Raw genomic sequence first — 25,131 nt, 5'->3', positions numbered from 1 at the left:
CAAGAGGATCCTATTGATGTAGTGTGACAAGGTTCAAAGTCTAGACACAGGGCTTGGTGGAATAGGGTGAAGAGTGAATCTGGAGGAGAAAAAGAGTAACTAGATTGTAAGTATAGGATCAAAGAGGATGAAGAATTAGTCTGACCTTGTGAGAATATCTTATCTTGGCTAAGTTGTTAGTTTTCAATACCTGTTAACAAATGATCGCAATTAGTGACTGCTGTCATTGTTTATTTTTTCAATTCAGTATTTTTATGTTTTCTCACAGGTTTGCAGAATACAGAGATTATATCTCTTATTTCTGTATAGCCAAAAGAAATCCAGTTAACTTTTAAAAGTAACATTTTAATTATATGGTATGCATGTGTGTTTGTGTATGTGTATGTATTAGCATTGAATCCGTTGCTGGTATTGTTTAACCCTTACACTCATTGATTTGTGAATAGCTAATAAAATGATTCAGTTATTAAGATAGATGAAAATGTTAACTTAGGCTGTCATTTGATGTTATTACATGTTACTAATCCCAAATATGATGCCATCTGTAACTTGATTACATATTTTTATATTAAGCAGTTAAATTTTCATTTAAAATTAGGTATTTATAAGTATTCTAACCTAATTAAAGTATAAAGAAGAGATTAATTATATTACGGAAAAAGAATAAAATGTATCTATGTTGGAATTAATTTCTTTCAGGCTTTAATCCATTTACTTAATGTTTCTATATTTATCATTGAAAAATCAAATACAACTATAGAATTATTATTTAAATACATTCTATAACAATATAGTTACTCCTATTATTCCTGAATTAATAATTATTATCTGTATTTATATCTTTTGCTTAATAAATACCTTACTTAGGATTCTATTTAGCTCACCATGCCCGACAAAAGCTATTGTTTTAGTTTTTATTTGCAACAGAAGTTAAGCACTTTATGCAATCTCTGTGGAAGGTGGTATACACAAATTACCAGATTTGCAAATGGAAGATTTCTGACTTTTTCCTAGGTGTAAATGTGAGGAAATAAAAATTGATACTGCATTATTAATGTATTTTAATGTATAGGTATTATACATTAAAACATATAGTACATATCATTTTAGGGTGTAACACGAGTGTCTCAATGAATTAATGGCCTCATTGTCTACTGCTTAAAGATGTAACGATACCGCAGGGCTCCTACTTTCTGACACTTTTTCTAGGCGCTACAGAAAGCCCATCCAGGCTAATGGTAACTATGGAATCAGATGTAAAGGTTAATGAGAGAGTCCATATTTTCTTACTATGTATTTGAAAAGTTACACAGAGACAAATGGGTAAGCAACCACAGTAGATTTATCCAATGGTTGGACAGAGATACGGAGTATTGCATTTGTTAGAAGAGAAGAAATTTTTGACACTTAAGATGCTTAAAAGTATTAACTTTTTCACATTCCCTTTTTAGTTTTTTTTTCTGAAATACTTTGTGTCTTTTTTTTTTTAACGTTTATTTATTTTTGAGACAGAGAGAGACAGAGCATGAACGGGGGAGGGTCAGAGAGAGGGAGACACAGAATCCGAAACAGGCTCCGGCTCGGTGCTGTCGGCACAGAGCCCGACGCGGGGCTCGAACTCATAGACCGCGAGATCATGACTTGAGCCGAAGTCGGACGCTCAACCGACTGAGCCACCCAGGTGCCCCTGAAATACTTTGTGTCTTAACAAACCTTTTGTTTTGCTGTCCTCCAGTATATGTATGTGTATATATATATATATATATATATTTTTTTTTTTTTTCTGTTCCCAGGATGACTTACTAAAATATAATCAGATAATCTCATTTCCCTGGTTAAAAAAAAAAAAATGTAGGAGTGACTCTCTAAGACTCAGTATACTCAGGATTAAATATAAACTCAGGTTTCAGGATTAAATAGAGACTCATCAAGTTGATAATGGAAGCAATTGTGTATGTGTAGGCACCATTGCTTACTATATAGTATACTACAGAAAAAAGGCATATAATTACACAAGTAGTTATTTTATGGATAAACTATTGACTTGTTAAGAAGGCATAAATAACATGAAACAGATTCCAGAAGATAAATTTGCTAGTGATATGCTGATTGCATTGGGAGAGAAGTGGACCACGTAGTTGACTGTATTTGAAGCAACCACATTAAGTTTAGAAAGAATAAAGGGGCACGCGAGGGAGTTGAAGAAAGGCAGCATTTCAAGGAGTATTTCTAGGAAACCTTCAAAACTTCAGTGGTTAACTGGATAAAAGAGGTCATCTTAAGAGAGAACTAGAAGCTAATCTTAATTTTTCAGTTCCAGGAAAAAAAAATAGAATTAGGATGAAGAGATTTAGAATGCAGGTCAACGATTTTAGTTATGGAATAACATGATCAGTCATATTTTAGATGCTTTTATTTTAAGATAAAAATGCAACTTTCAAGTGGAACTTTATCTAAAATAGGACCATCATACAAAAGCTACCTAATCTTTCTACCAACAAATTTGCTAGTCTGTTTTCCTAATTACTTTCTTTCCTTAGGTGATGATAGATTGTCTCTGATCCTGTCTAAGGCTACCATTTCTGGATCTCACCTCAAGCACTCTCCCCTTTGTCTAACTCATTAATTTCTCTCTCTTTATTGGATCATTCCCATTAGCAAACAAACCTGCTATTTCTTGTCATAAAAATTAATACTCTCCATTGATTCTACATCCTCCAGTTTCCACACCATATCTATAATCTACAAGACATATTCATGAAATAATTGAATAAATTCTTACCTTGCAACCTTTATATGGATACTATTCTAATAAACTCATGGCAATTATTATAGTAAATATACCAATGGATACCTTTAATTTAATCTCTCAAGAGAAATTAGTGTAATTGACCTCTTGCTCCTTCTTGAAATTCATTCTTCTCTTACCCTCTGTGATGCCACATCCTTCTGAATTTCCTTCTACCTCATAGTAGACACTTATTTATGCTCTTGCCTGCTCCTATGTTAGGTTTGACCTCTAAGTGTCAGAGTACCCTGGAATCTTTGTCCTGTGCCCTCTTCTTGATTTCTTTGTGTGACATCATTTGAGTTGAAGGTATTAAACAAAAATCTATTTGTCATGCATCTGAAGCCCTGGACACACCCATTAAATCTAGACTCTTATCTCTAAGTGCCAATTGACCTGTACATTGGGATTAGAAATAGCATCTCAAACTAAATAAAACCAAGTATTTCTTTGCATGTCTGTTTCCTCCACAGTCTCCCAGTCTCAGCCAGTTCACTAAGTTTTGTTCAAGGCAACAATCTAGAAGATATCCCTGGTCTTTGATTTCACCTAAATCCCTACATTTGATTCAACTCCTATTGATTATTTTCCCAAAACGTATAATAAATTTGTCTGAACTATTTGTCCTGGTTTATAGACATTGTCTACCTCAGTCTCTGCTCCAGTTGCACAGATGTTTTTCACTTTCTTCATTATACCAAACCAGTTATTAAGGAACATTTATTGTCTGTCTGTAATGCTGTTATCCTTGTTATTTGCTTAACTGGCCATTAACTGATATTCAGATCTCAAATTAAGCTCTACCCTTACTTAATTAATTTAATTTAAATTGAACCAGAAAGAGGTTGGCAGAGAGTTTCTCCTTGACCAAACTTTAGTAGACTTTTGAAAACCCTCTTCTCAACTTGTCCTGAACTTTAACCCTGTCCTTGCCTGGCCTGCCTACATCAGATTTAGCAAGAATCCTGATAAGCCAGTTTAGACAGAATCCCCCATCCTTGATATTTGATCACCCTGTCTTGTCTTCAGCAAGAGTCTTGTCAGGTCAGTTTAGCAAGGATCCCTCTACCCTTGATGTCTCCTCTTAGAATTGCCCATCCACTGATCCCTCCCCTCTGCTCATTAGCTATAAATCCCCAGCTGTCTTTTCTGGTTCAGAGTTGAGTTGGATCTCTCTTCCCTATTACAGTATTTTTACTGAATAATATTGAATAAAGTCTTACTTGTTTTTTAAAAAAGTGTCAGGATATATATTTTTTAAGTAAGGTGTAACCACATCATTCAATCTAAACTAGTCACCTGGTTACTGTCATTCCCTTCAGATTAATTTATCTATGTAGTGTTTACACTGCCAGGTAGCTTTTTATTTTTATTTTTTTAAATTTTTTTTTTATTTTAAGAGAGGGAAGGAGGGAAGGAGGGAAGGCGGGAGGGAGGGAGGAAGGGAGGGAGGGAGGGAGAAAGAGAGAGAGAGAAAGGCAGAAAGAGGGAGAGAAGGAGAATATCAAGCAAGCTCTTTGCTGTCAGCGCAGAGGCTGGTGCAGGGCTCAGTCTCACAGATCTTGAGATCATGACTGAGCCAAAATAGAGAGTCAGATGCTTAACTGCCACCCAGGCACCCCTGCCAGGTAGTTTTAATATTTTTGCCTACATTTTTGTTCTTTTATTCTTCCTTTCTTTCTCCCTTCCTTTCTTATTTCATTCTTTTTCTCTTTCATTGTTATTTTTTTACTTTGTTCTCCTTTCCTTTCTTCCTTTCTTTATTGCCTTTCCCCACTATAAGCTTCATATAAGCAGGGATATTATGTCTCTTTTAAGCACTGTATCCTCAGTGATTGAAGAGCAATTGCCATAGAGCAGACTAATAAAAACTTAAGTCACTCATTGAATCATTACAAAACCTCAGTACTTATTAAGATAGGTATAAAGATGAAAGACTAGAAATTAGAACAAAGATAAGGAGATACTTCTCCACAATGGAAAAGTACTACACCGGACATTATAAATGATATGATGGGTAGGGATGGGGATGTTTTATGGATTTATGGTAGAAGTTAACTGAATAGAAACAAATATGATGATGTAAGAAGGACTAGAAATCACTAATTGTCACTCTCTAAATTAATCTAGCTTCGTCTAATGCTATTTAAACTTACACCTCAATATTTAATAACAATAGGATACTAAATATGATTTTTTCTCTTCTTACATCTTACAAATAGGATTAATATAAAGAATGTTTGCTCTAGAATTTTTGACATATCTCAAAAAATATTTAGGACCATTTTATTAAATGATTCTGTTAGCTGCTGATACAGATTAAATAGCTTAGAGAGATAGAGTGACTAGCTGATTGATCGGACACAAGCTCAGCGATATCTACCTCTTATTGGAGTCACCGCAAGTCCATCGTTCTGTTTTCAGTTTTTTATGTCCAGGACTACAATTTTGTATGATCTCCAGGGTGACTAAGCTCTGGAGAATTAGATGATGCATGGATCTGTTATAATCTTTATAGCAATTTGTTGATTTAAAATGAAAGTGCAACTACTGAGGGCACACAAATGTGTCTTCTTTACCCCCGAATAACATGTATTTAGGAACATTACTATTTGGAACTATTTGGCTATTTATTAAAGCCAGATTCAGAGTAAATGATCACAGACTATGATAGTCTGATCCATCTAGCTCCATGACAAGCCAAAAAATTAAAAAAGGGAAATAATAATAATACAAATAAAAATAAATAATCCTATTGACCAGAATGGTAAGTTTTTATGCATAAAGTTTTATTTATTTTAAGTGTGATAAGAGGAAAAACAAATTATCAAGAGCATGGTATGTAAATTTACCCTTGATAGTCAATCTGTGTCTAGGAACTTAAAATGCAATTATAGTTACTGAGTTTGTTTGGTTTAATGTACTGACATCTACACGTCTGAATAACTGCTCAAAATGAGATTAATCTTGTAGGGTAAATATGTACTTGAAATGCTCATGTGGCCTAGTCAGAATTAGGTCAGGTTTGAAATACATCTTGTTGGTGATTTGTTTTTTCTGAGGCTCAACTATGCCTTTCAAAAGTAACAAGGAAGGAAAGAGAGGAGACCTCAGATATCTGTAGAGCTCCAGACAGATTTCCCTCGTGGAAAAAAAGAGAATAAAAAGCAGAGAGTTGTTCAAAGTGTTCTTCTTGATTGGCTCAAATTTGGACTGTGTTGCTGCTATAGTGCTGATTTTTTTTTTTTTTTCATTTTGATTCAGTAAAACATTTAGTGTCTTTCCTATTTTCAAGTTATTCTAAGGCCATATATTTGCCAAATGTACTTTCACAAAGTAACGATGTTGGGAACTTTTGTTTCCATTGCTTCAGCAAAATACTCTGTATATTTTTGTTAAACAAGAAAGTTTTATCCAAAATCTATTTTGGCGAACTATGACTCATTCAAAAGATACACATTTCTTGTCTTCTCTGGCTGCAAATTATAAGGCAAAAATTCATTGCTGCTACAATGAAGCTGTCATTTCATGCCATGGCAGTAAAGACAGTAGTCAAACATCATCTACATTTACTCATGGTGCACCAAAGTCTGTGGCAAATAGAGTGGAGACTTTAATGAGATATTAATCATTTTTAGCACTATCTTACTAAACTGGTAGATTCCTCAGTCAATTTCTGGTTAAGAGTACTTCCCCTAAGGTAAGACTGAATTTATGTGACTCAGAACGAACCACATTTGTGGGATATACAATGGACCAAGGAGACTCAACAAAATATGGCCATAATCTCCAATAAAATATGTAACCAGTTCAAAAAGATATGTAACCAGTTAATTCATATCTGTTAATTTTTTAACCTTTTTATTGAGTGCTTTATTTATTTGAGGTTGAGTGGAATAGGATGGTAAAAGAAAGTACTTCCTTGCATGGTGCTTAAAATGGAACATGGAAGGGACAGAAAAATAAATTATTTTACAAATATGATAATTTTCAATGGCATTAAATGTTATGATGGTGATCAAACTGGGTTGACATGGTGAGAAAGGATGACTTTCTCACTTTAGATATGGTGGCAGGTAATTTTAGGCAAGATGATATCTCTGAAGATCAAGTAACATTTGATCAGATCTGAATAAAAAGAACTGACCATGTGAAAACTTGGTGTCAGAAAATTCATGCAAAGAGAACATGAGTGTAAAGATCTAATGCACGAAAGACCTGGGAGTTTTATAGGTTCAGGAAAAGAAAGCTCATGTTAGTACTATACTACTGTATACCAAAGGAAATGTAGCAGGTGGTGAGGTCTCAAAGGAATTCAGAACCCAAGTCATGTGGCATTATGCTCATTATGTAAGGGAATTGGAATTTTACTCTATGCACAGCGAGAATTCATTAAGGAACCATAAATAGTAAAATGAGATGATCTTACGTACTTTTTAAGAAACATACTTTTATTTTTCTCTTTTCATTTCCTCTCTTTTATTCTTTCTATTTCTCTTTTTCAGTTCTTGATTAGTGTGTATGTGTGTGTGTGTGTGTGTGTGTGTGTGTGTGTGTGTGCATGCATTATGTGTGTGCAAACGTGTATGAAATCAGTCTTGCTATGATCCCTGGGCCTGTGAAGTTCAGCCATATTGAGCACTCAGGGACTCATCAATGTTTTCTTTTGACTAATGATGTGATGTGTCCCAGATGTTTAAGTGAACCCATTCCCAGATGTCCTCCATATTAAACAATCTCAGATCTAATGAATTGTAACTTTATAAAGTGTGTTTTTAAGATTAGTGAAGTAAATGGAGTGTCAGAGAGATTTAGTTAGGAGGTGGGAAACATATGTTTGTTTTAGGGTCACTTTTGAATATGTGTGAGGGCAATAGAGCCTCCAAACATATTTTTTAAGTCTGTTTTCATTAATGGGGTTGTGTAAGTAGCGATGAGATTTTTTTCATAGTTTCCTTACTGCCACACAAGTGCAGATTGCCATGTTACAATATGGCCCCTTTTAAAAGTAAATATGCAGTTTAAAACCTTCTTTAATAAACTTTTAAAAGTTTATCAACTTTAAATATTGATGTTTCAGCTTCACAGACCTCTGAATGCAGCCAATTAATGTTTGTATGTGTATGTGTACACATTTGAACCATTGTGATTCAATTAAATCAAAATAGAAAAATTCACATTACACAAATGTTGTGCTTCATTAGAAGATCAAGTGCCTGAGGATACCTGCTAAGTTTCTAGTAAGAAGTTATAGTGGCTCCAAACCTCACTCAGAGAAGACCCACAGGGAGATCTGGACCATCACTTACCTAGTGAGATGATCCTCCCTTAGAGACCCCAAGGCCTTTCTTTTTTATCTACCTCATTCATCACATTTGAGAAAACACCCAAGGGCCCAGTAACAAATAGGGATTACTAACATTGCTTAAACTTTCTTGTTCTGCCTCTCTAGTTGTAGACCTTAGATACACATAGAAAATATCAAAGTAGATCTTAGGAATCTCCATTCTCAGTTGCCAGTGAATCCAGTCTTTAACTGAAATCCTTAACTATTTTCATGGATCAAAATGAAGGACCCTTAATATCAAATTATAAGTAAGGTTTGTAGCTCTTGAGGCAAATAAGGCATAAGATTATAGGAAATTTAAATGGCATTAAACAATGAAAAGTCAACTTACAAAACCCATTTCTCATTCATTTGAATTTTGGGGCATTCTGATTTTGTTATGAAAATATATGACATGTGTCTTAATAGTCTCTCAGCAACTCCAGAATTATTTCTTAAAATACTATTCAATACAAAATGAATAATTTGACTCACAACAGGGATTTATTTGGAAAGAAAATTCTAATAAATCTTCCATCCCACTGGGATATTTTGACAAGTGCAATAACAAAAGCTGTGGTTGGCAGTCTACTAGTGATATCTTGGCCTGTCACCATAACTCTGACCATAGGACTTGAATTAGCTTCCACACAGTTTAATAATAAAAGCTTCGCCTTTGACCCTTGAGGAGATGCTCTTGAATAGGTAAGCACTTTAGGTTGTTTTAATTAGAAATTTTTTTAACTGTTTCTGTTTCATGATTTTCATTTTCATTCATATAATTGAACTTGTGGGGTATTTAATGAAAATCTATTGAATGATAGTGAAAGTAGTTAATTCCTTATTTTCTTGAGAAGGTATATATAATGTAGGATTACAAAATGTACATCTATCCCTTCCTCATTGTCCTCCTGAGGAAGCAGGCTGCCTGCGCATAAGCAGCGTGGGGTGTCTCAAGCTGTTTCAAAAGATGCTCTGAGGGGGGAATATGGGAAGAATACAGGAAGTCCTAACTGTGTTGAGCATCTATTGGCAGAAATGTGAAGCAGGTGAAGCTCCCGCTCACTTTGCCTAATGCCCATGCTATGTTCAGCAATGCACAATAGAGGAGATATCGCACATAGGGGTCATTGTGAAATTCAGGGGGCAGTGTTGCTTGCCATCATATTGGGTGTTCTACTGGCATGTAGTGAACAAAGGCTTAGGATATTAGATGCACTGTAAGGAATAATCATGCCTCCTACTAATATTCAAGTAGATGCAGAGTCATTTATAACTATGTAATAATATTAGCTGAATTTTAACATATAGTAAATTTTCCCTGAATACAACTATTATGTATGTATATATATATACAACTATTGTGTGTGTGTGTGTGTGTATACATATATATATATATATATATATATATATATAAGAAAATTTTACTTTGTTAAATTTGGAATTTTGTCAATAATTATTCACCATTGTGAATTTAGAGTCTTCAGCTTAATAAATTTGTTTCAGTCATATTGGTACAATATCTGATTCCTTCAGTATATGTTCTAGAGTTGTCATGTTGTTTTTGTTTTTTTTTTTTTTTTTGTATTTATTTTTGGGACAGAGAGAGACAGAGCATGAACGGGGGAGGGGCAGAGAGAGAGGGAGACACAGAATCGGAAACAGGCTCCAGGCTCTGAGCCATCAGCCCAGAGCCTGATGCGGGGCTCGAACTCACGGACCGCGAGATCGTGACCTGGCTGAAGTCGGACGCTTAACCGACTGCGCCACCCAGGCGCCCCTAGAGTTGTCATGTTTAAGCATACACATACTTAAATGCACATTAGAGACTTTTCTAAGAGTATCTATGTGAATGGTAGGATTGAGAATGAATGCTAATAGAGGTTGTACAGGGAATAGAGGAAAGGTACCTGAGTAGAGTCAGAAGACCTGGGTTACATTGTTGGCTCTGCTCTGTGTACATTTCTGTGCCTCAGGGAGGTTTTAGATTTTGAGCATAGGATTAGTAATCTGTGAAATAAGAATAGATACATATAGTATACATATCTCTTATGAGATATAATGACATCGGTATGTGGAAGTTATTTTTTGTAAATTTTAAAGAATGATACAAATAGAGGCCATTCTTATTACTCAGCAAGTTCTGCAAGTGCATTTTTATCTCTATGGGTTTATTTAATTTCTAAGATGATTAATCTCTTTATCATGGACATTGGGATTAACCATTTTAAAAATAGCAGAACTTTCTTTATTCCTAAACAAGCATTTCTAAGCCCATATTTAGAACCAGGTATTGTCCTAAGTCCAGAGGATAAAAAGAAAGAATGCGTCAGTGGTGTTTTATAGTCCAGTTATTTTTATCATCTGTATGTAGTTAAATTTAGCTTCCACACAGAAAATTTCACATATACATTGTGACTTGCAGTGCCTCATTTAAACGTGAAATTCTTAATTTTTAAAAAATTAATCTTTATTTTTGAGAGAGTGAGAGAGAGACAGAGTGAGAGCAGGGGAGGAACAGAGAGAAAGGGAGACACAGAATCCGAAGCAGGCTCTAGGCTCTGAGCTGTCAGCACAGAGCCCGATGCGGGGCTCGAACCCATGAACCATGAGATCATGACCTGAGCCGAAGTCAGACACTTAACCGACTAAGCCACCCAGGTGCCCCTGAAATTCTTCATTTTTAATGAAAGACACATTATGGTAAAAAGTTTGAATTTTGAATAAATAACAGCTGTATAGATAGGTGAGGGCAGATGTTATAGATGTAGTTACAGTTGTAGATATAATAGATATAGTTACAGTTATATAGTTATAGATATAGATGTAGACACAGATATGAATAGAGATAGGTGGCTTTATCACAGTCCTTTAAGGAATGACATTACTACATTACCCTCGAGGCTGAACTGCTCCACACATTCACAGAACAGTGTGATCCGATAAACTGCTACTTAAAAAATCTGAACACTTTTAAAAAGTGTGCTTACATTATACCTCTGTAGATAGAAATTTGTTATTAATTGATATTCCTGTTTTTAAACAATTTAAATGACAGATAATATAAATACCTGGGTATTTCATATAGTGATTAGGAAAAAAACCCCAAAAAACAGAAAAACCTAATGCCTTTATAGAGGATATGCTGGACTATTTTGGAACTTTTTATCCATCTCTTATGCACAACACATGACTAAATTTGTCATGAATTCTAGAATGATGCTATTAGAATTTCTTCCAAAATCGCAATGTAAGCAATGTTTCAGAAAAATCTGTGGTTTGGGTTCTGTATGAGACAATGGGCAGAACTTCCTGGTGTTGTTACATTGTTACATTGCATTGATTTCTGAAGTGTTTATATTTGTGTTTGTATCTCATTTTATTTTATTCTGTTCTGTTTATTCATTTAAATTGCTAATGACATTCTTGTGCATTCTAGTACAATGTCTAGTACATCAAGACATTCTAGTACAAAAATGCAGTTTAGCACAGCCTTCTTTTTTTTTAATTTTTTAACGTTTATTTATTTTTGAGACAGAGACAGAGCATGAACGGGGGAGGATCAGAGAGAGAGGGAGACACAGAATCTGAAACAGGATCCAGGCTCTGAGCTGTCAGCACAGAGCCGGACCTGGGGCTCGAACTCACGAAGTACGAGATCATGACCTGAGCTGAAGTCGGATTCTTTTTTTTTTTTTTTTTAATTTTTTTTCAACGTTTATTTATTTTTGGGACAGAGAGAGACAGAGCATGAACGGGGGAGGGGCAGAGAGAGAGGGAGACACAGAATCGGAAACAGGCTCCAGGCTCTGAGCCATCAGCCCAGAGCCTGACGCGGGGCTCGAACTCCCGGACCGCGAGATCGTGACCTGGCTGAAGTCGGACGCTTAACCGACTGCGCCACCCAGGCGCCCCTGAAGTCGGATTCTTAACCGACTGAGCCACCCAGGTGCCCTAGCACAGCCTTCTTTACAACAGTCTCAACTACTTTCCAAAATGGAGCCCTTTTGTCTTTTTCCATCATTCCTATCTTACCCAATGAATTCCCACCAGAAAGTATAAACTTAAAATATGTTCTCTCTAGTCAACATGGTAGAATTCCATTTTAACATTAAATTTGTGAATTCAGAAAATAATTATTTAGATCTATTTTAGTTTTTTTTTAATTTTTTAATGTTTATTTTTGAGAGAGACAGAGAGAGACAGAGACAGAGACAGAGACAGAGAGAGAGAGAGAGAGAGCACGAGCAGGGGAGGAGCAGAGAGAGAGAGGGAGACACAGAATCTGAAACAGGCTCCAGGCTCTGAGCTCTCAGCACAGAGCCCGACGCGGGGCTCGAACTTACAAACCGTGAGATCATGACCTGAGCTAAAGCAGGGTGCTCAACCGACTGAGCCACCCAGGCGCCCCTTAGATCTACTTTATTTAAGACAGTGTAGAACACATTGTATGGGTTGAATTGTGTCCCCCAGAAAATATATGGTGAAGTCTTTACCCTCATTACCTCAGGATGTGACCTTGTTTGGAAACAGGGTAATGTAATTAGTTAAGACAGTCTTTAGGGTGAGTCCTAAGCCATATAACTTGTGTCATTATAAGAAGTGAGAAACTTGAGCATAGAGACACAGGGAGAATGCCATGTAAAGATGGAGGCTGAGACTCTATAAGGCATACCAAGGATTGCCCTTCATCACCAGAAACTAAGAATGAGCTTAGAAGAAACTTCCTCTGATCTCTGACGCAATCCTACTGACACCGTTAATCTGGGATTTTAAACCTTCAGAAGTGTGAGACAAGACATTTCTATTATTTTAAAACATCAGTTTGTGGTACTTTGTTACCATACCCCTAGGAAACTAAGAAGAATTTTGGTACCTAAAAGCAAGGTGCTGTTGTAACAAATAACTAAAAATACAGAAGTGGTTTTGGAATTGGGTATTAGGCAAAGGCTAGAAGAGTTTTGGAGTACATGATAGAAAATGTTTAGGTTGCTTTGAAGAGACGGTGGGTAAAGATATGAATGCTAATGCCAATTCTGCTGAGGGCTCTGGGACAAGTGATGAGATCTGGAGAGGACGCTTATCATCTCTAATACATAAATAAATATATCTATATCTATCTATCTATCCATGTATATATATATATATGTCATTGTCTAGATGTATATATCACAATGAACGAAGTGTTGCTAGAATTGTGAACATTAGGATACCTCTGATAAAATCTCAGATAGAAATAAGGAAATGTTATTGGACATTGGAGGAAAGGTGATCTTTGTTATGAAGGGGCGGAGACTTGATTTAATTGTGTTCTGTTGTTCAGTAGTGGGAAATAGAACTTTTAAGTGAAGAACTCAAGATACTTAGTTGAGATTTCCAAGCAAAGTCTGAAGATGCAATTTGTTTTATTTTGTGCTGCTCACGGTAAAATGCAAGAGAAAAGAGATAAACTGAAGAAGGGATTGCTAGACTAAAGAACTATCACTTAATGATTTAGAAAAGTTTTAGCCTATTTAGATAGCTTGCTCTGGACACAGGGCTAAGGGTGCAGCTGAGCAATGATTTGCTAAAGAGATTAGGTGTGATTCATATATCCAATCAACCTTTTCAGCAAAAGCCAGGAATAGAGATGTGGTTATCCAGGAAGGATCTACAAGAGAACCCCTGTATCTAATAGCGTGAATTCCTTTGACATCCCACAGATGACCCACAAGGTTATTGAAAATTTTATACCAGCAGAAACACTGCCATCTTGGACTGAAAAGCACAGAGACTTGGCAAAATAGAGGAAGAGTGACACCCCAGGCAGAGCCCTGGAGTAGAGGGCTAGGCTGACTGTATCTCCTGGCTTTCAGTTCCCAAGACTGAGGGGTTGAGGCCACTCTTGGCATCAAGCCATGGAATGTTATTCTCAGGCCTTGAAATCTAATGGAATTTGATCTGCTTGGTTTTGGACTTTTTGTGAAACTATGGCCCCTTTTATCTTTTGTTCCTTTTAGAATTTCTTTCTTTTGGAATGAGAATGTTCATCCTTTGCTTTTTCCACTGTTGCATTTAGAGAGTAGATATTTTGTCTGATTTCAAAGATTCACAGATATAGAGGAATTTTCCTCAAAAATAAATCATATCCTGTATCTTCCATAACTGAGTTAGGTGAATTAGATCATGAGATTTGAAACTTTGAGTTGATATTTAGATGAGATTTTGGATTTAGGGTTGATAATGGAATGGGTTAACACTTCTGGAGATATTAGGATGGATAAATCTATTTTGCATGTAGGAAGGACATTAATTTTGAGAAACCACAAGGAAGACTTTCATGGGTTGACTTGAGTTGCCTAAAGCTATATGTGGAAGTCCTAACCCCAAGTACCTCAGAATGTGACCTTATTTGGCAGATGTAATTACTTACATGAAAATGGGTCTGTTAGGGTGGGTCCTAATCCAATATTACTGGTGTCCTTATAAGAAGTGAGAATTTAGATACAGACACAGGGAGACTGCCATGTGTAGATGGAGGCAGAAATCGGAGTGGCGCATTTACAAGCCAAACAACACCAAAGATTTGTGGCCATCACCAGGACCTAGGAGAAGGGCATGGAAGAGATTCTTTCTCAAAGGACTCAGGAAGAACCAATCCTTGCAACATCTTGATTTCAAACTTCTGGCTTCTAGAACTATGAGACAATAAATTTCTGTTGTTTTAAGCCTCCAGTGTGTGGTACATTGTTACTATAGCTCTAGGAAACTAATAAAAGCACTGTGGAAGAACTGGCCTATGTAAAAGACACACTTAATAATCTGATTAATAATTTATAGAATTTAACATGTATATGACTAACAGTAACAGAATTTAGAATTAACAGTTATAGCCCCCAAAGAAGAAATGAACACCTGTGCAGACATTGGATCACTCACATAAGACTAAAATAATCAAGGGAATTAATCTGGAAAAGGGCTATTTGAGATCTGCAGGATATTTTCTTCATTCAAATTTTAAAATATATTTAATTGTCAGTATGTACATACTACTACAAAGTACACTGATTTTTTTTTTAATTTTTTTTTCAACTTTTTTTTATTTATTTTTGGGACAGAGACAGAGCATGAACGGGGGTGGGGCAGAGAGAGAGGGAGACACAGAATCGGAAGCAGGCTCCAGGCTCCGAGCCATCAGCCCAGAGCCTGACGCGGGGCTCGAACTCACGGACTGCGAGATCGTGACCTGGCTGAAGTCGGACGCTTAACCGACTGCGCCACCCAGGCGCCCCCAAAGTACACTGATTTTAAATAGGGGCCTAATAAATTTTTGAATGAAATTTTTGAGATCATTATAGATTCACATGCCGTTGCAAAATATAATACAAAGAGATATCTTACACTTTGTCGCATTTTGCCTGAATGTAACATTTTATAAAACTATAATATCAAAACTAAGTTATTGACACAAAGCAATGATCATATTCGGTTTTCATCAGTTTTAATTAGGCTCATGTGTGTGTGTGTGTGTGTCTCTGTGTGTGTAGTAAGTTCTGTAGAATTTATCATTTAGGTAGTCATGATCCTGAACAGTTCCAAAACCACAAAAATCCCTCATGTTTCCCATTAATCATAAATGCTGCTTTCCCATCCACCCATCCCTAATCTGTCACTAATCTGTCATTCATATCTAAATTCTGTCATTTGAGATACTACTTATTCAGTGTAACTTTTTGGGATTTTTTTTTCTTATTTTTTATTCAGAACAATTCTCTGAAGATTAAGATATTACCTTAATGTAGGTATATCGACATAATTCCTTTTATTACTCAGCAGTATTCCATATTATCTACATCTGCCTGTCTGTCTGCTATCTATCTATCTATCTATCTATCTATCTATCTATCTATGTATCATTTATCTTCTATCTATCTGTCTACCACAGTTTGCTTATTGATCTGTTTAAAGACATCTAGGATGTTTCCGATTTGGACATACAACAAATGGAGCTACCATCAACATTAGTGTACAGGTATTTGTGTAAATGTAACTTTTCCTCTCACTCTGGGATAAATACCCAAGAATGCAATTGCTAGATCATGTGGCAGTTGGTTCTCAAAGTCAGCTATTAGCGGGGCACCTGGGTGGCTCAGTTTGTTAAGCATATGACCGGCTCAGATTGTGATCTCCTGGTTCGTGAGTTTGAGCCCCATGTCGGGCTCTGTGCTGACAGCTCAGAGCCTGGAGCCTGCTTCAGATTCTGTGGCTCCCTCTCTCTCTGCCCCTCCCCTGCTTGCATTTTGTCTCTCTCTCTCTCTCAAAAATAAATAAACATTAAAGAAAGAAAAGTCAGCTGTTAATAACATTTAATTTTAATTCCTTGATGCCATGCAATCCTACACATTCACAGATTCTGGGGATTATGGTATAAACATCTTTGGGGGGCACTAACCTGCTTAGTGTAATTGTTTTACTTCTTCTAGGGCTTGTGCCTTAACATAAATTTTATAAAAAGCTTGTCTGTTTCTACAAAACAAAACAAAACAAAAAACTTTGCTGCAATTTTAATAGGGATACATTAATTTGGTAATAACTGACATATTTACTGTGTTGAGTCTTCCAATCCATGAACATGGTCATTCTATTTCCTTGAATATTTCTAAAGTTTCTTTCTTAAGCATTTTGTTAAAAAGGTACTGTACATATATTAAGTAATACCTAAATGTTTCATTTCATTTGGAGCAATTGCAGTGGTATTGTGTGTGTGTGTGTGTGTGTGTGTGTGTGTGTGTGTGTGTTTTAAAATTTACCTCTACTTGCTCATTGCTAGTACACAGAAATTTTAAAATTAAAAAAAATAATGTTTATTTATTTTTGGGAGAAAGAGACTGTGAGCAGGGGAGGGGCAGAGAGAAGGAGACATAGAATCCAAAGCAGGCTCCAGGCTCTGAGCTGTCAGCACAGAAACCGACACAGGGCTGGAACTCAAGAACCGCGAGATCATGACCTGAGCTGAAGTCCGACGCCTAACTGACTAAGCCACCCAGGTGCCCCTAAAATTTTAAAAAATGAGAGCTTTATTGAAATATAACTGAGATTACATAAAATTCACACTTCAAAGTATACAATTCAATGGGTATTAATGTGTTCATAAAATTACATTAACTATTACCACTATGTAATGTTAGAACACTTTTATCATCCCTAAAAGAATCCCTTACCCTTTAAAAAAAAATGTTTGTTTATTTTTTTGAGAGAGAGAGCAAGCTGGGAAGGGGCAGAGAGAGAGAGGGAGGGAGAAATCCCAAGCAGGCTCTGCCTTGTCTGCACAGAGCCTCCCCTGGGGTCCAAGTCACGAACTACGAGATCATGACCTAACCTGAAACCAAGATTGGATGCTTAACCAGCTGACCCAGAATCCTATACCGTTTAAACCGTTAATCAGTCCCCTGTCTCATCTCCACTAACAGCACATGGAAACTACTAATGGGTTTTTGTATGACTGGATTTTTCCCAATCTGGAAATTTCATATAAAATTAATTATATAATGTGTGGTTTTCTGTATGGCTCTTTGACTTAGTATGCTTTCAAGGCATACTAAGGATTAATACTTCATTTGTTATTCAAATAATATTTCATTCAGGATACCAAAATTTGTCCATTTAGAGGCTGATAGACATATATTTCCACAATTTTGCTACGAGGAATAATGCTGGTAGGAAAAAAAACTGTGTGCCTGTTTTTGTCATGGCCATATATTTTCAATTTTCTTGAGTATATACCTGGGTCATATACTTGGATATATAAACTATATATGCTAATTACTATATAAACATAGTAACTCTATGTTTAACTTATATATTATTAAATCAACAAGAGGATTTCTTTTTTCTAGCAAAAGTGTTTTGACTTTAGTCAGAGTTAATGATATGGCTTTCCCTTTCATTTTTTAAAATATAGTTTATTGTATTACCTTATTTTCAAATGTTAAATTAACCTTGAAATCTGGGAACAAACCTTGCTTGATTATGCCATATTATTCTTTATATATGTATATATAATATATATATATATTATATATGTATATATAATACATACATATATATATATATATATATTATATATGTATATATAATACATACATATATAATATATATGTATGTATATATTATATATATACATACATATATATTATATATATACATACATATATATTATATATACATACATACATGTATATATATGTACATGTATGTATACCTGTAAATATATACACATACATATATATTATATATGTATATATTATATATACGTGTATATATAATATATATACACACACACACACATTGTTGGATTCTTTTACATGGTGTGTGTGTGTGTATATATATATATATATATATATATATAGTTGGATTCTTTTACATGGTATTTTCTCAATACCATTTTACATGGTATTTTCTCAAACATTTCTAGATGTATGCTTATGAGTGATATTGTTCTATAATCTTTTTCTAATTAACTTTTTCAGATTTTGATTTATGGTCATGAACTGAGATTCTTTATTCTATATTATCTGAATGAGTTCCTGTAAATTAGTGTTATTTCTTCCTTGTGTGTACTTGTCAGAATGTACTAGCAAATTTATTTAAACTTTTTTAGTGGAAAGTTTTGAAATTTGCGCAATTTATTTAATTTGGGGTAATTTTTATTTTCTGTCTTCTTATTTTATTTATTTATTTAATTTTAAGGTGGGGAGGGGAGGGCAGAGAGATAGAGGGAGATAGAGAATCCAAAGCAGACCCTGAGCTGTCAGCACAGAGGCCTACGTGGGGCTTGAACTCATGAACCGTTGAGATCATGACCTGAGCCCAAGTCAGACGCTTAACTGATTGAGTCAGCCAGGCACTCTATTTATGTCTTCTCATTTCAGTTTGATAAGTCTGCTGTGCCATACTTTGTCCATCTTTGTTGTCTCATTTAGTGGGAAAAAATGCTGGTTAACATATTCATCTTTTCAATATCTGTTAGAACCTTCACTTTTGTCCTCTTTTTGATATTAATGTTGAAAATTATGTTGTCTTTCCTAATCAATCTTGCTAGGAATTTTTGTTAGTTTGATATTTTGTTTGTTTTTTAGGAGTTACTGATTGTTTTTAATGCTTATTCATTTATTTTGAGAGAGAGAGAGAGTGAGAGAGAGAGTGCACACTCTGGTTTGTGGGGGAGGGGTAGAGAGAGACACAGAGCCCTGTGTGGCCGTGATCTCACAAATAGTGAGATCGTGACCTAAGCAAAAATCAAGAGTCTGTTGTTCAATCGACTCAGCCACCCAGGCACCTCAGGAGTTACTGATTTTTAAAAGACCTTATGAAGAAACAATTTTTGTGTTTGGTGATTGTCATCATTTGCTTGTTTCCTCTTTCATGATTTATTCTCACATATTTATTATTTGCATTTTTTACTTAACATGGAGGTAATTTGCTATATTTTGAGGGTTGTAGTTTAAACATTTAAGTTCAGATCTCCTTTCCTTTTTTAAATAATTGAAGTTGATTTTAATCCACTCTTTCCAATAGGGTCCTTAGACCAAATACTTCAAGTCTGTTAGACCTCAGATTAGAGTCTGCCAGACCTTGAAATTGTGAGATCGCTTGAGTATAAGACCTCTAACATATTATATTATTATATCAAAACTGGACACTTGAAAAGCATATAAGGACCTCCTTTGCCATGGGTCCCAGATTCAGAACACCTGCTGCTCAACCATATAGTAAAAGGGGATGTGATGTAGGGACATTAACATGGATTTGGTAAAATAAATCATTGTTTTGCCTGAAGGTGTATTCTGTCTAATTAATTTTGGATTTAGCTATGCTGTCATGTTAGGAACTGGGTAGGCAACAATGAGGCAATGAAGGGTTAAATTTCCTTGGCAGGATTTAGTAATTATAGATATTGATTACTTTAAAACATCATTGAGCTGACAGGATAAGAAAAGCCCACTTGTCTCACTGTTTGGTCCTTTTATTTCTCACAAGATGGATGAGTTAATAAACAGGGAGCAAGCGCTCCCATAAATTCAGCATCTGTAATATTTGTCACCTTCGGAATTACTTGGATGAGAGGAACATCCTTTATGTGAATCCACGGGAGAGGACTAGCAGACTTTCCCTAGAATCTGTATTCCATACTGTGATTAATGCTATGTTGATGTTGAAAAAGGCAGTGTCATTAGGCAAAATGCAGTGAGAAAGAACCATGATTCCCAAACATGCATCCCAAACATGCTAACTAATGCTCCTTGTACAAGTTGTGGTTTTGCTCAGTAGCATGGTTTTATTACTTCTTATTCCTAGTAGCATAGTACTGAAGAGTAAGAAGTTAAACTGCATATTACACACATAGACACAATTTCTTAAACTGGAAAGTTTAGTTGTCTCCAAGTTAGAAATGGGATTAATGGATATGTTCAATGTTAACATAAAGTTCAAATATTTAAATTCCCTCATTTTAAAATGAAGGGAACTGAGACTTAGAGAGGGCATATAACTTTTCTGAGGCTACAACAGTATTAAATGGCAAAGCCCCTAAATACTCCCATCCAAGTATAGAGAAATTAGGCTTATTTAGTAAACCATGGGCGAGGGGGGCGGGGATGGTCTATTCAGACATTAGATGGTTTGCTTTTGCTTTCTTGTTTTATAAAATATTATAAATACCTAAATTTGATTTAGTCTGTGGATGAAGCACTTTTTTTTTAAAGTAAATAAGTGTCCATGCTTTACATTTGGAACTGAAAATCTTGACAAATATATAGAGAAAATAAGGAGGGTTTGGTTTTGTAAAATGTGTGCTGAGTCTGTAAATATCTTCATGTAAATAAAAAATGAATATTGTTCAAATGGTATGAGTTTTTAAATAATAAAAGAATCAGAATCCTTAATCTATAATTGTGCCTATTACAAGGTGAACTGATCTGGCATATAAAATTAAATATTTGTTTTGCAATATTTGACATATTATTGACTTCTTGTTCACCTGATGCATGTCTAGATTCTCCTTTTCAAACCAGATGATTGTAAAAACAGATTTCTAGACACACTTAGTATGGAGTTTTATTGTTCCATTTGATTGGTCATTGGTAGAATCCATTCGATAGTCAGTAAGCATGGTAGTAAATGTAAATCCTTATTATTAGAATGACTTTTCAGAATAGTGGACATGTGTAATGGCAGGAATTTAGTACGGTCTGTACTTTTACTATTTTGCAATTTTAGATTTTACTATCCCCTTTGAAAAAGAATCCTGGAGGGTAAACATATTTATTTAGGTGTCTCTGTCATTCTAATTTAATTGGTCAATATTTGTCATAAAAATAATCAAATTTTAGTTACAAGAATGCCTCGTTAAATGTAAAAGTGAAAACTCATGACTTTGTTTAAAAGTAAATTTTTCCCCTCCCCTCAACGTCTCTTCCTGGCTTTCCTGAGTCTAGAAACATGTAATACGGACACAAAGGGTGTGATCAGCATCTTTGTGCTGTGCTTCCACTGTGCTTCTGACCCTTCCAGAATCTCATAGAGGAAATAGCAAGAGAGAAGAGGTGACACAAAGGAGCAAGGAAGTTTTTTTCTAAGTAGCCAAAGAAATATTGGCTTGGTGAATGTTTAAAACTAGCTTTTCACTTTTTTGACCACATTTGTTAGTAAGAAGACTAAAAACAAGAAATCCAATTTTTAATAAACTGGAAAAAAAAGGTGATCATACTCTGAACTGAGACCAGAAATATTCACATGATCAAACTGACAGAAGTGTGAATAGGAGGAGTTATGCTTTTAAGAAATCTGACTTTTGTGACTGAGTGATATCTGGAAGTGTAATTTATGGCTTATGTAGAAAGAAAAAAATCTTGGATAATGAGCCATTTTAAGTATTTTATTTTTCTGTTCATTTTGACCACCAAAACAACAGCCGTAGTATGTGCTTGAACTTTCCTTTGGCAACACATACAGCTATTTAAGTATTTGGGGGTGGGTGGAAAAGGGGGGGTTGTTTTACCGTATAATAAAAATAGTAATTACATGGAATAAATGGACTCAAAAGAATGAGAACTTGGAAAAGTAGCTTTATTATGAGTTGGTGAGTAAGGAAGTAGTTTGTCTATTTGTGTGGCCTTGTACCTTTTACATTTGCCCCGAGTAACCTCTCTCCTGGAGCTCTATTTTCTTCTTCCTTGCCATGGAGCCGGGCAACATGAAGATGGAAGGCAATGGTAGGGATGTTATTTATCCTTGGCTCTTTCTACTGGGAAGGACAACTGTTACATTGAGTCCAAATGACATTTATTCCCTTATTAGGCAGATATATGAATGTAGTGATGATGGTAACATCCATTGTATGTCTTCATCAGCATAAGCAATTACATTAGAACCAGTTCATGCTCACATTTCTATAGGTCATACGAAGGAATTCAGTTCATTTTATATTGTCTGAGCAATTCTATTATTAATTAACATTTAAAAAATCAATTGTAGTTTTATTTACTTAAAAAAATCTTGGCTTCCACATAAGTATCATATTATTGAAATCCAGGCATTTGTATGCTAGTGATAGCTTATTTTTTCTATTATATATAAAATAAATTGACAGCTATTAAAGTTTTAAATATCCATCTGTGTGCCTCTTAAATCATCTTATGTGCCCATCCTGAGAAATAGTATTCTAGTTTGGAAGAGATGACCATTAAACTTCCTTACAGCTACAGGATTTCACAGTTTCCTAAAATTTACATTATACATGTACTTCTATTTGTACATTTTGTGTATTCATATTTTCATATTTATGAGCACAATTATGTATGGCATATGTGATATTGGTGATTAATATTTACGTGTGAGCATGGTTGCCACTGTAACAGTGTTGGTAATAAAAATATATCTATTTCCTCTCATATAAACTGGTATAAAGCTAGCTTGGCAACACTTCACTGCTTTATAAATTAAGCCCAGTGGGTATTGCTGCTTTAAGCAATGTCTTCATGCAGTAAGATATATTGTAGTCTAAGTTTGTTAACCTTTAAGAAAATAAATTTACCCACCAATAGTTTCACATGCTTTTGCTTGGTCTTTGAAGATCTGCTTCCCATCTTTCCAGCCTTATCAACTCCCTCTCTCACTTCTATTTTCTATTACCGATATACTAGTTTGCTCTTGAGTTTCCTGAATCTTTACTGGGTTTTAATTCTCATTATACTTCCATTTGCCTGATAATATATTGCTCTTATTGTACACAATTCCCACTATTCCACAATAGGATACCTCTCAAACTGTATTCTAAATAGTCAAGCTCTGTCTTGTACCAAATGTACTAAACAATGTGCTAAATATTGCTATGTACTCTCAAATTTCTACTTCCCCTTTTGTAACAAGTAATACACTTGTAAATGTTCAGTGAGTGACTGTTTCACTGGATGTTTTATGGACTTTATTTTGTTACAAAGTTTTCTTAACTTAACACACATATAGTTTTGCATGCCACCATCACAATCATGATACTAAATAGTTCTTGCTGTGCAAAGAACTCCTTGCTGTTTCTTTAGAATTACACTACCCGCAAACCCCCTTCTCCTTTAAACTACTCATTTCTTCTTCACAACTACAGTTTAGTCTATTTGAGAATGCCTTATAAATGGAATCATCCACAGTATATAAATTTTTGAAACAGGCTTCTTTCAGAGTAATGCCTTTGAGATTCCTTGATCTCATCGCACGTATCAATAGTTCATTTCATTTTTATTGCTAATGTTATTATTTATTGCTAATATTTTATTGCTATGTATTATTCCTAATGCATAGTATTATGTAGTATGGTTGTAGCACTCTTTGTTCATTCACCTATTGGAAAACAGTAGGGTTGCTTTTAGGCTTTGGTGATGACTACTGGAATTGTCGTTTTCCCTACAGTCAGTACCCAGGAGTATGATTGCTGAGTTATATGATACGCACATGTTTAACTTTATAAGAAACTGCCAAATGGTTTTCCAAAGTGGACTTGTCATGTTACATTTCTGCCAGCCAAGTATGAGACTACCTCTCAACTCCTTGATATTCTTGCTGTTTGAGGTTAGCCATTCTCATAGGTATATGGTGGTATGTCATTGTGGCTTTATTTTGCATTTTCCTGATGGCTAACGGTGTCAGATGTCTTTTTATTTGCTTAGTTGCCATGCATATATCCTATTTGATAAAGTCCTGTTAAAGTTCCCCCCCCCTTTTAAACTGTTTTTTCTTTTGCGTGTGTTCCTAACTGTTTAGTTTTGAGAGTTCTTTAAATTTTTTGAATATAGATCCTTTGCTAGATAAATGGTTTGCAAATAATTTTCCCACTTGGTAGCTGTGTCTTTTCATTTTCATAGGAAATGTCTTTCACATAGCAAAACTTTGGAGCATTTTAATAAACTTTTTACTTTAGAATAGTTACAGATTTACAAAAATAAATTACAAAGATAGTAGGAAGAATCCCTATATACCCAACGTACAGTTTTCTCTATTATTAACATCTTATGCTAATATAGTACATTTGTCAAAATTAATGAACCAGTATTGATACATTCTTAACTGAAGTCCATACTTTATTCAGATATCATTGGCTTTTACCTTTTCTCCTTCTCCTTTTTCTCTTCTAAGATTTTATCAAAGACAGCACATTATATTTAGCTGTCATGTCCTTAGGCTCTCTTGGTTGACAGTTTCTTAGACTTTTGTTGATTTTGATGTTCTTAACAGTTTTGAAGGGTACTGGTCAGATATCTCCTGGAATATCCTTCATTTGGGATTCTTCTGATGTTTTTATCATGATTATAGTAAGATTGTTGGTTTGTGGAGGAAAACTAGAGGTAAATACAGTATCATTCCTATCATATCATGAGAGCATACATTATCAACTTGAGTTTTTTTAATGCTAATGTGGACCAACTAGCCAAGGTAATATTTGTCTGATTTCTCTTATCAAAAGTTACTCTTTTTCCCCCTTTTTGTA

The 25,131-nt window shown here is 35.1% G+C and overlaps 1 long non-coding RNA gene across 3 annotated transcripts in view; it reads left to right on the top strand.

Annotated features, from left to right (window-relative positions):
- LOC109502592 overlaps positions 1–25,131 on the top strand; it is a 372,974-nt gene that overhangs the window by 108,782 nt on the left and 239,061 nt on the right. The window lies entirely within an intron of this gene.

The sequence above is a fragment of the Felis catus genome, chromosome A1, assembly GCF_018350175.1.
Source record: "Felis catus isolate Fca126 chromosome A1, F.catus_Fca126_mat1.0, whole genome shotgun sequence".
In the NCBI taxonomy this organism is placed as follows: domain Eukaryota; kingdom Metazoa; phylum Chordata; class Mammalia; order Carnivora; family Felidae; genus Felis; species Felis catus.
The sequence above is the reverse complement of the archived record's forward strand: the minus strand, read 5'-3'. Positions and strand labels throughout refer to the sequence as shown.